We start from the raw sequence: 11,332 nt of genomic DNA, 5'->3' as shown, positions 1-11,332 counted from the left end.
ACATTGTCGTACCAAGGCCTAGTTGCTTTTGTGACCCTGTAGGCTTAAAGGTTGCTCATGAATGGCAGAGGCAAGGGGTAGTGACAGTGTCCTAACAAGGCCTAGTTGCTTTTGTGACCCTGTAGGCTTAAAGGCCGCTCATGAATGGCAGAGGCAAGGGGCAGTGACATTCTCCTAGCAAGTCCTAGAGACTGACCATACATACATTTGACTAGCGCCTAAGCCCATCTCCACCCAAGCTAGGTCCAGGGATGGCCTGGCAATGGCTGCTCATGGCTAAGCAGGTAGACAGTGACATTGTCCTAGCAAGCCATAGAGACTGACCAATATATACATTTGCCTAGTGCCCAAGCCCCCTCTCCACCCAAGCTAGGACCAGGGATGGCCTGGCAATGGCTGCTGACGACTCAGCAGGTAGATCTATATGCTCCCCCAAAACCCTAATCCTTAGCTCACAAGGATGGTGAGGTTGCAGCGACCAAAGGAACTGATGAGTTCGAGCCGGGCTCGAACCGAAGTCTGGCGATCACCAGTCAGGGACGTTTCCAATTTACCACCTCCATCCCTACCTATGAATCGGTCTTCATTTTTACCTTCGCCAACCAAGTTCGGAGGAGGTTATGTTTTCACCCCTGTTTGTCTGTTTGTCCGTTTGTTTGCTTGTGAACAACTTCTTGGCCTCAATTTTACTTAATATGTAGTGAGACATGCAGGGATTAATTGTTATGTTGAGACGTGGAAGTGATTCAATTTTGAAAGTCCAAGGTCAAAGGTCAAGGTTAAGGTCAAGGTCGAGCAAAAGGTGTGACCGAAAAATACGGCTACGGTCTAAATTTAATCTGGGAAAGGCAAGAGGGTTTCGAGAAATAAGCTGCCGTGACGGAGGTCTGCAATCTCAGAGTGCTTTTTCTAGTTTCAACTTGCGTTCACAAGATTTGCTCTTCCTTTGTTTTGGAAATTCACTGTTTACATTCAGTCAGTTAACTTTCACGGCTGGATTTTTGCCAATGTAAAGTATATATCAGTATGATTATCCTGTTGCTTTAACAGGATTTGCAATTGCAACCATTTTGACTTGTACAATTATTAGCTTTTTTATTTACAGTTATTTTTCCCTATTGAAAGCAAAGAAAATAGGATTTTCAGTTGCAACCATATTGACTCCTACAATTATTAGCTTTTTTTAACAGATATTTCTCCATATTGAGAGAAATGAAAAAGAGCATAGTAACAGTTGTTTCTTACACTCTTATATATATGTATATGTATATATATATATATATATATATATATATATATACACACACATATATATGCATATATATGTGTGTGTGTATGTATATATATATATATATATATATATATATATACACACATATATATACATATATACTGTATATGTATATATATATATATATATATGTATATATATATATATATATATATACATACACACACATATATATATGTATATATATGTGTATATATATATATATATATATATATATATATACACACATATATATACATATATATATGTGTGTGTATATATATATATATATATATATATATATATATATATATATATAGAGAGAGAGAGAGAGAGAGAGAGAGAGAGAGAGAGAGAGAGAGAGATGCAAGCATATATCATTGGTGGCTGTAGATTATTCCACCTTACAGATATATTCACAATGTTAATTCAAGCTATTTTCCTTACAATAGGCTTTTGCAATAAATAAAAAGAAAAAAATTATCACCAACAAAAGGATAATAACCAAAAAAAAAAAAAAATAAGTATTATGAGAATTTTGAGCTAAATTCTAAACACAAATATATTTCTTTAGGGGAGAAAAAGGCTATAGAGAAAAACGAACAGTATGGCTAGAAGCTGTTATTCCTACTAGAGCCTGGCGGTGTGACCCCTTTAGACCAGACGACCAAGTGTTTTAGTTCTCACGGTGAATAGTTCCATATTTTAGTCGTTTCCAGCGATCCCCCTACAATCTGGACTGTGATCACGCGATCTGGAGATTAAAACACACCTAGGAAAAGCGCCATTATCCTAGGACACTTCTCGTAAAGGAGATTGACCTAATTGCCACTCCATTATTGAGTTGGTACTGCACCTGTATTTTTCTTTTTTCTTTCGCATATTGGTGGCATTCAATAAAAAAATCTTTTATATCGTTTCGACCAAAACCAGCCACCAGCAATATGCAACCCGTTGAATTAAAACATCTGAGTGAATACACCTTTTTCCGTGTTTGAGTTAGAGTTTATTCAGTTTTATTTTCTGATTTGATAAGAAGTGTCGGACTGATATCTTTACAGATCGTATTTTTTTTTTTATATCGTTTCGTTAAATTAAAACATCTGAACGAATACACCTTTTCCCGTTTTTGAGTTAGAGTTTATTCAGTTTTATTTTTTGATTTGATAAGAAAATGTGTCAGTCAGATATCTTGACAATTCGTAAAATTTTTTATATCGTTTCGTGGATTTAAAACTTCTGAGCGAATACACCTTTTTCCGTTTTTGAGTTAGAGTTTATTCAGTTTTATTTTCTGATTTGATAAGAAGAAGTGTCAGGCTGATATCTTAACAATTCGTAAAAGATATTTATATAGTTTCGTGGAATTAAAACATCTGAGTGAATACACCTTTTTCCGTTTTTTTGAGTTAGAGTTTATTCAGTTTTATTTTCTGATTTGATAAGAAAAAATATCAGGGTGATATCTTGACAATTCGTAAAAAGTTTTATATCGTTTCGTGGAATGAAAACATCTGAGCGAATGTGCCTTTTTCCGTTTTTGAGTTAGAGTTTATTCAGTTTTATTTTTTGATTTGATAAGAAGTGTCAGACTGATATCTTTACAGATCGTAATTTTTTTTTATATCGTTTCGTGGAATTAAAACATCTGAGCGAATGTGCCTTTTTCCGTTTTTGAGTTAGAGTTTATTCGGTTTTATTTTTGATTTGATAAGAAGTGTCATACTGATATCTTTACAGATCGTATTTTTTTTTCTTTTATATCGTTTCGTTAAATTAAAACATCTGAACGAATACACCTTTTCCCGTTTTTGAGTTAGAGTTTATTCAGTTTTATTTTTTGATTTGATAAGAAAATGTGTCAGACAGATATCTTGACAATTAGTAAAAAAATTTTATATCGTTTCGTGGAATTAAAACATCTAAGCGAATACACCTTTTTCCGTTTTTGAGTTAGAGTTTATTCAGTTTTATTTTTTTATTTGATAGGAAAATGTGTCCGACTGATATCTTGACAGTTGTTAGTTCTATAATTCTATGGTTTCTTATAATTTTAACTTGTTTCCCAACATAGCCATTTATTTTACGTTATTGAAGAAAGTAATAGAGGAAAAAATAGCTTTGCATAATTTGACAGGATATGAAGAGTGTGGTCGTGTAAACAAATACTGCATGTATATACAGTATATATATAAATATATATATATATATATATATATATATATATATATATATATATATATACATATATACTTGTATACATATATATATATATATATAGTATATACTCTATATATATATATATATATATATATATATATACTCTATTTTTATATATATATATATATATATATATATATATATATATACATATATACTTATATATACATATATATATACATATATATATATATGTATATATACTGTATATATATATATACATACATATATATATATATATATATATATATATGTATATATATATATATGCGTGTATATATATATGTATATATATATGTATATATATATGTATATATATATATGTGTGTATATATACATATATATATATATATATATATATATATATATATATTATATATATATATATATATATATATATATACACACGCTTTCATATCAAGAACTGAAGTTTTACTCTCCTCCTAAATAATAACACGGGTTTATGGCTGTGGTGCAAAACTCTCCCATAAATAAGAATTTCATCCTTTCGTGGAAAGTTATTAATTAAAATTGAATTTCCTAATGAACCAAAGAGCTTCATCTAAACAAACGTAACTTAAAGTACGGATAAATCTCTAATGAATTTAAATTATCATACTGATTATTTTTTTTATCGAGTCATGAAATATAAGCACCATAATTGGAGAATGGAGAACGCTCGACCGAATATAATTTTTAATCGACTGCTTTAATTACCATCGACATATCTCCCTGATAGAAGAGACTGTCGAAATTGTATTTAAGCTAATTAGTAAAATAGTCAGTTCATGAGAAAAACTTATTTATATAAGAATTCCTGATCCGAATACTATGCTAAAAGGTTTAATGTCTGCATAAATGCATGTGTGAAGGTCAAACTACGTCAGTATAGTAATAGAAAATTACATTATGCTCTGATAATCCTATATCTAGTATTAATACCTGTGAAAATGATACCTGCATTAGCATATATATATAAAAAAAAAAAAAAAAAAAAAAAAAAAAAAAAAAAAAAAAAAAAAAAAAAAAAAAAAAAAAAAAAAAAAACGGAAAACCAAGTCAAAGGTAACTGTATTGAAATGTATATGTATATTATCTTATACGTATATCAATCCCAAGCTATTCTGCGCCACTGTTGCTTATGTTGGTCTAAGCCATCTCGCCAGTAGGTTTTTTTGTCTTCCTTGGAGGATACACAAGAAACCGAGGAAGACAAAAAACCCGCTGGCGAGATGACTTAGACCAGTGGTTCCTAACCTGGGGGAAATTTCCCCCTGGGGGGAAATTTGAAGCTTCCAGGGGGGAAATAATTACACTACCTACTAACCAAAAGAAGCAGAAAATGTCCTCATAGACATAGTACGTGCGGCAATTTGTTGTTAGCCATTTAATTGTGATATGATCATATCAGTTCTCAAAGACATGATATTCAAGGGGAGAATTGGAGTGTCATGCCCATTTCTGAGGCAGGCGAGTGGGCATGAGGGCTGGGCGGGGCATGAAGGGGGAAATCTGAATGGTTGAACTGGGTGCAGGGGGGAAATGACAGGAAAAAGGTTGGGAACCACTGTCTTAGACCAACATAAGCAACAGTGGCATAGAATAGCTTGGGAGAGAAGTCTGTGGAGGAACCTGGGGAAGGCCTACATCCAACAAAGGACTTTTGAAGGCTGAACTGATGATGATGATGATGATATCAATTCTAATAGTCAGCCCTTCTCCTTCATGTGGCTCAATACTACCCAGTACTTTAGAAGTTTTATTCTAGCTGTGACCAAGTTGTGGAATGATCTTCCTAATCGTAGTTGAATCAGTAGAACTTCAAAAGTTCAAACTCTCAGCAAATGTTTTTATGTTGAACAGGCTTACATAAGTCTATTTATAGTTTATATATCAAATATCTGTTTTAATGTTGTTAATATTTTGAAAATATTTTATTTTAATTTTTCATTACTCATATCGCTTATTTATTCCCTTATTTCCTTTCCACCATCTGTTATACAAAAAAAAAAAAAAAAAAAAACACACACACGCACACACAAACAGGGGCTAAAACATAGCCCCCTTCCAACTTCGTTTTCGGAAGTAATCACAGAATAAAAAAAGAGAAAAGTTACAAGAGTCCAGATTCTTCTAATGCCCTGTTCCAGCCACCACCATTTCTTATACACAACCACATAAACACACAAACGGGGGGTAACACACAAACATGCAAAAAAATACACAAACAGGGGGTGAAATATAACCTCCTTCCAACTTCCTCTTCGGAGGTAATTACAGAATATAAAAAGAGCGAAAGTATAAGAGTCCAGATTCTTCTGAAGCCCTGTTCCAGCCACCTTCATCTCTTATACAAACAACCACACAGACACACAAACGGGGGGGGGGGGGGGAGAGGTTAACACACAAACAGGGTTTAAAACATAACCTCCTTCGAATTGCGTTGGCGGAGGTAATTACAGAATATAAAAAGACCGAAATTACAAGAGTCCAGATTCTTCTGAAGCCCTGTTCCAGCCACCATCATCTCTTATACACACAACCACACAAACACACAGAAGGGGGGGGGGGGAGTTAACACACAAACAGGGTTTAAAACATAACCTCCTTCCAACTCCGTTGACGAAGGTAATTACGGAATATTAAGAGTGAAATTACAAGAGTCCACATTCTTCTAATGCCCTGTTCCAGCCACCACCATCTCTTATACACACAACCACGCAAACGGGGGGGGGGGAGGTTAACACAAACAGGGTTTAAAACATAACCTCCTTCCAACTTCGTTGGCGGAGGTAATTACAGAATATAAAAAGAGCGAAATTACAAGAGTCCAGATTCTTCTAAGGCCCCGTTCCAGCCACCACCACCACCACCACCTTGTTTATCAGCAGAAACAAGATGATTAGAACGCAAGACCCTCAGCGAGACCATCGCGCAAAGGAGCAGGTTTTCCTCCCCGAGTTTGGATTAGGTTATGTGATTTATGCATTAAAAGGATTCAAACTTTGAAGCACAGCATTCATTACGCGGAGTTTGTATACCTGGCCTCCAGCTGTGTCTTGGAACGTCCTAAATTTGATATGAATAGGTTTATGGTCCCGCAAGACCGCCCGCAGAAAAGTAATGGCCTCCTAACTTTTAATTTATTATAATACGCTATTGATAATAGGGCACCTCGGGGAGATGGAGAGCTGGAAAGCTCTCTCTCTCTCTCTCTCTCTCTCTCTCTCTCTCTCTCTCTCTCTCTCTCTCTCTCTCTCTCTCTCTCTCTTTTAAAAATTTCTTTTTATCCCATTCTCTTTCATGCTAAATCTGTCTGTCTCTCTCTCTTTCTATTAAAAATCTGTATTCTTATCTCTCTCTCTCTCTCTCTCTCTCTCTCTCTCTCTCTCTCTCTCTCTCTCTCTCTCTCTCTCTCTCTCTCTCTCTCTCTTAAAAATCTGTATTCTTATCTCTCTCTCTCTCTCTCTCTCTCTCTCTCTCTCTCTCTCTCTCTCTCTCTCTCTCTCTTAAAAATCTGTCCTTTATCCCATTCTCTTAATGCTAAATCTCTCTCTCTCTCTCTCTCTCTCTCTCTCTCTCTCTCTCTCTCTCTCTTTGCTCAGGGGTTGAAATTTAAGCTTCCTAATGATTGGTATTAAATTCAATAACTAGACCATGTTTTTTATACTTTATATATGAATGATGTATTTTAATGATATTGCTCTTCTTAAAATATATAATTTTAATTGTTCAATAGTATCTTTTGTAGTTTATTTCCTTATTTCCTTTCTTCACTGGGCTATTTTTCCCCTTAGGATCCCTTGTGGTTATAGCATCCTGCTTTCCAATTAGTGTCGTAGTTTAGCAAGTAATAATAATAATAATAATAATAATAATAATAATAATAAAACTCTCTAGTGGTCGTTTCATATCTACTGCAGCTGTTCGCCTCATAAACACTTCAATGATAGTGAAAATGTTTTTTAATCTGGTATGAAAATTATTTTTTTTTTTTTTTTTTATTCTGCTACGAACTCTTAACGTTTTTCTGTATCCCAGTAGAAACACCTTCATATATGAACATATAAATCAAGGAAAACGACTTCAAAGTAAACTTACTAAGTTTCAAAATGGACATTGAATGTTTAGGAAAGTTTGAGTTTAATTGGCTTTAAACTTTTATCGCTGCTAATATGTTTAGGGAATAATTAAAATACAATAAATTACGAGAAAGTATACCAAGACGCAAAAATTTAAATATTTTCCAGAACAAAGCACAAAGGTTTTTTTTTTTTTTTTTTTTTTTTTTTTTGTCAGTAAAGCGAAACTGAATTGCTTGCCGGATTATAAACCCGTTGTACTCTTGTCTCTTTTCAATGGTCAAACAAAACTTATTTTTCATCTTCATACTAAAGAAAATTCATTTAAAGATTAAAGAAAAAAAATAAGTATAAAGAAAAAAAAAAGTTTAAAAAAAGGGTTCATTGTATTGAAATGCTGATTCTCCAATGACCTACAGATGTTTTTATTACTAGCAAGAATTAGTTTTCTTGTTATGATACTAATTAACTAAGAAAAGGAAGCTACAGTTTAACGTTACAGACTAAAAAGTTTAATTATTTTAGTTTTTTCTTCTAGTAAAACTTAGCTTTCATGGGGAAACAATCTTCAGATAGCAACCTCTTCATTAAATTCATCCCGTACCTTTACCAAAATATTAGACTAAATTAAGCTCATTGTAGAAACAAGTCAAGTCTAAAGCCCTGTCCGCACGATCGAGCATACCCGACGGACAAACTGATACCAGGCCACAATAGTTAGTGAAAATGAGGGTTGATGACGTCAGAAGCGGGAAAACCACAGCAGAGATCTGGCAACCAATAGTGTTGCCAGATCCCTGCTGTGGTTTTCCAGCTTCTGACGCAATTAACTCTCAATCTTACTAACTATTGTAGTCTGGTATCACAGTTTGCCCGTCGGGCATACTTGATCGTGTGGACAGGGCTTAACTGATCTCTCAACAAGACTGATTGATGATCTAGATAACATCCAACATTTTCCTTAATATCAGGTTGAGAATTACCTAGCTTCCTGCCTCAATATCAGAAAGCTGGTCAATTAAATATATCAAAACTTCAATCCCAAGTAAAGTACTTACAAGGGTTCTGTAGCATTATTACACTTCTGATTGATGATATTTACAGCAAGTCTTCTAGCTCTTATATGATGGCTAAGAGTAAATACGTTATGTAAAATAAGTAAACTGGCTTTCCCGCCTCTGACGTCATCAACCCTCATTCCAGCTTCTGAAGTCAACAACTCATTCCCGCTTCTGAAGTCATCAACCCTTATTCCCGCTTCTGACGTCATCAACTCATTCCCGCTTCTGACATCATCAACCCTCAATCTTCTGAAGTCATCAACCCTTATTCCCGATTCAGACATGAATCCTCATTCCCGCTTCTGACGTCATCAACCCTCAATCTTCTGACGTCATCAACTCTTTCCCGCTTCTGACATCATCAACCCTCAATATTCTGAAGTCATCAACCCTCATTCCCGCTTCTGACGTCATCAACCCTCATTCCCGCTTCTGACGTCATCAACCCTCATTCCTGCTTCTGACGTCATCAACCCTCATTCCCGCTTCTGACGTCATCAACCCTCAATCTTCTGACGTCATCAACTCTCGTTCCCGCTCCTGACGTCATCAACCCTCACTCTAATGACGTCATCAACTATCAATCTTCTGACGTCATCAACCCTCATTCTCACTACCTATGCTGGTCTAGTACCACAGTTTGCTAGTCGAGCATGCTCGATAGCGTGCTTTATTTTTCGATCTGATTTTGGTTAACGAGAAGGCAATAATTCGAAAACATCACAAGTGAAGTTTCATTGAAATTGTCTAGTTATCATGCCTGTTCTTATACTAATTTATGGTCACTAAGCGGTTTCACTTAATACAAAAGTAAGTCACCTTTCTAAAAAGTTTGTTTTGTAAAAAGGGGGAAGTTAAATTCTCAGAAATTAAACTTTAAAACCAAAAGTTTACTTTTCCATTCTTGAACACATATTTCAGTAAATAGGACAACATGAAGTATTAATGAAATTCATTTATAGAAATAAAAATATTAACTTTACAAAATTATATCTGCCAAAAACACCAATAAAATCTTTAAAAATTTCCAGTAATGTTTCCTTTTTCAGTCAAATTCATTCCACCATAAGCAGATAATTCTTTTAAACCCGCCAGTAACAATTTTACCCGGATTTCTAATAACCCTAGAGCAAATCCTCATTCGTAAAAAGATGTTGAAAAAATAAAAGATATTTAAATTCAAATTTAGCAGAATTATCGGTAACATCTTACTAATACCAGCAACAACCTTAACTATCCGTAGAAGTTCTTGACAGGGTTTCTAGTATCAATCTAAAACTAAACCAGTCACAGAATATCTTTACTGCACTCCCAGCTACAATCTTCTAGCTGTAGAAAATTTACAGGATTTCCATTAACGATCCTCAACCAAACCAAAATGTCACCAGCTACAATCCTACAGCTGAATTAGATTGACAGGATTTCCATCATCAATCTTCAACCAAACCAAAAAAAAATCACCAGCTACAATCTTGTAGCTGTAGAGGATTTTGACAGGACTTCCATTATCAATCTTCAACTAAGCCAAAACACCATTATCAATCTCCAACTAGGCCAAAACATCATAGGTAGAGCTTGAAGTTTGAAGAGAATATTTAGTTGAAAAAATTTTCACCTCGAAGTCGCAGTAATGAAAAATTCACCTCGAAGTCACAAAAGCTGAAAAGTGAAATGTATCAGAAAGGATCCTTGTAAAAATCAGATAACCCTACATAAATGACACTTCCAAAAACATAACTAACAGTAATAAAATAAATTCCGTACAACAATGCATTCAGCCATAAAATTTAAACTTGGAATGGGATTGTTAAAAACTAAAATATATGGAGTAAACAAAACTTAATAAAACTTAAAAATTTTAAGAAGACAAATTTGGTTGAAGTTAGGTTATAAGCTGAACCTAAAAGAACGAAAAGAACACTCACCGAACTTATGACTAAAGGGTTTAAAAGCAAGCCTCCCTATAGCACACAGTAGACCTTCAATTTAAGGTCTACCGTGCGCTATAGGGAACGTCCTCCCACAATTGGGGGCGCCGCCCCCAACCGGGGAGGACTGGCTTGCTTAAGATTGAATTTAAAGATATAAAGTAACGCTCACCTTATAGTTCAGACTAAAAAGTACTTCACCAAATTCCAGCGTTGTCAACAGTCAAGTATTTAGGGACAGATGGGTTTGGGAGCAAGGATAGTACAGGTAACAGCACCTTTGATCACGATTGGTAACCGTCCGAAATATAAGCTCGATACGCATATTTAATTGGAGATCCAGATTTTCCATTCCTGAAAGTACAAATAAAGTTATAAGACAATTATTAGAACCATCTAGCGTAAGGAAATTACTTTCATATATACCTCCAAAAAACGCCAAACGATATCAAAATACTTGAAATACAATTGAATGAAATCTATACTCGGTTATTAACTTACCAACTTCACGTACGTGACGAACCTCGAGTTATCTTGTATACCGGTCACCACCAACCATCCGACTATGCGAAGTAGCAGCAAGGAACCCTGAAGAAACTTCGCTATGCCAAGCCAAGGACTCTAAACAGAGAGAGAGAGAGAGAGAGAGAGAGAGAGAGAGAGAGAGAGAGGGGCAGTACCATTGGGCTGAGCATATACGACTCTTAAAATTTTCGGTGTGATTTTTGATAGCATATTTACTTTTGAACAACACCTTCTGTCTGTTTCTTC

The 11,332-nt window shown here is 34.8% G+C and overlaps 1 long non-coding RNA gene across 1 annotated transcript; it reads right to left on the bottom strand.

Moving 5' to 3' along the window:
- Positions 1-9,595: 9,595 nt before the first annotated feature.
- LOC137649782 (uncharacterized) lies at positions 9,596-11,131 on the bottom strand. Its single transcript, XR_011045862.1, has 3 exons — positions 11,063-11,131; positions 10,734-10,915; positions 9,596-10,292 (listed from the first exon to the last, which is right to left on the bottom strand). It is a non-coding gene; the product is annotated as an uncharacterized lncRNA (long non-coding RNA).
- Positions 11,132-11,332: the final 201 nt, after the last annotated feature.

This window comes from Palaemon carinicauda, chromosome 11 (assembly GCF_036898095.1).
Source record: "Palaemon carinicauda isolate YSFRI2023 chromosome 11, ASM3689809v2, whole genome shotgun sequence".
In the NCBI taxonomy this organism is placed as follows: domain Eukaryota; kingdom Metazoa; phylum Arthropoda; class Malacostraca; order Decapoda; family Palaemonidae; genus Palaemon; species Palaemon carinicauda.
The sequence above is the reverse complement of the archived record's forward strand: the minus strand, read 5'-3'. Positions and strand labels throughout refer to the sequence as shown.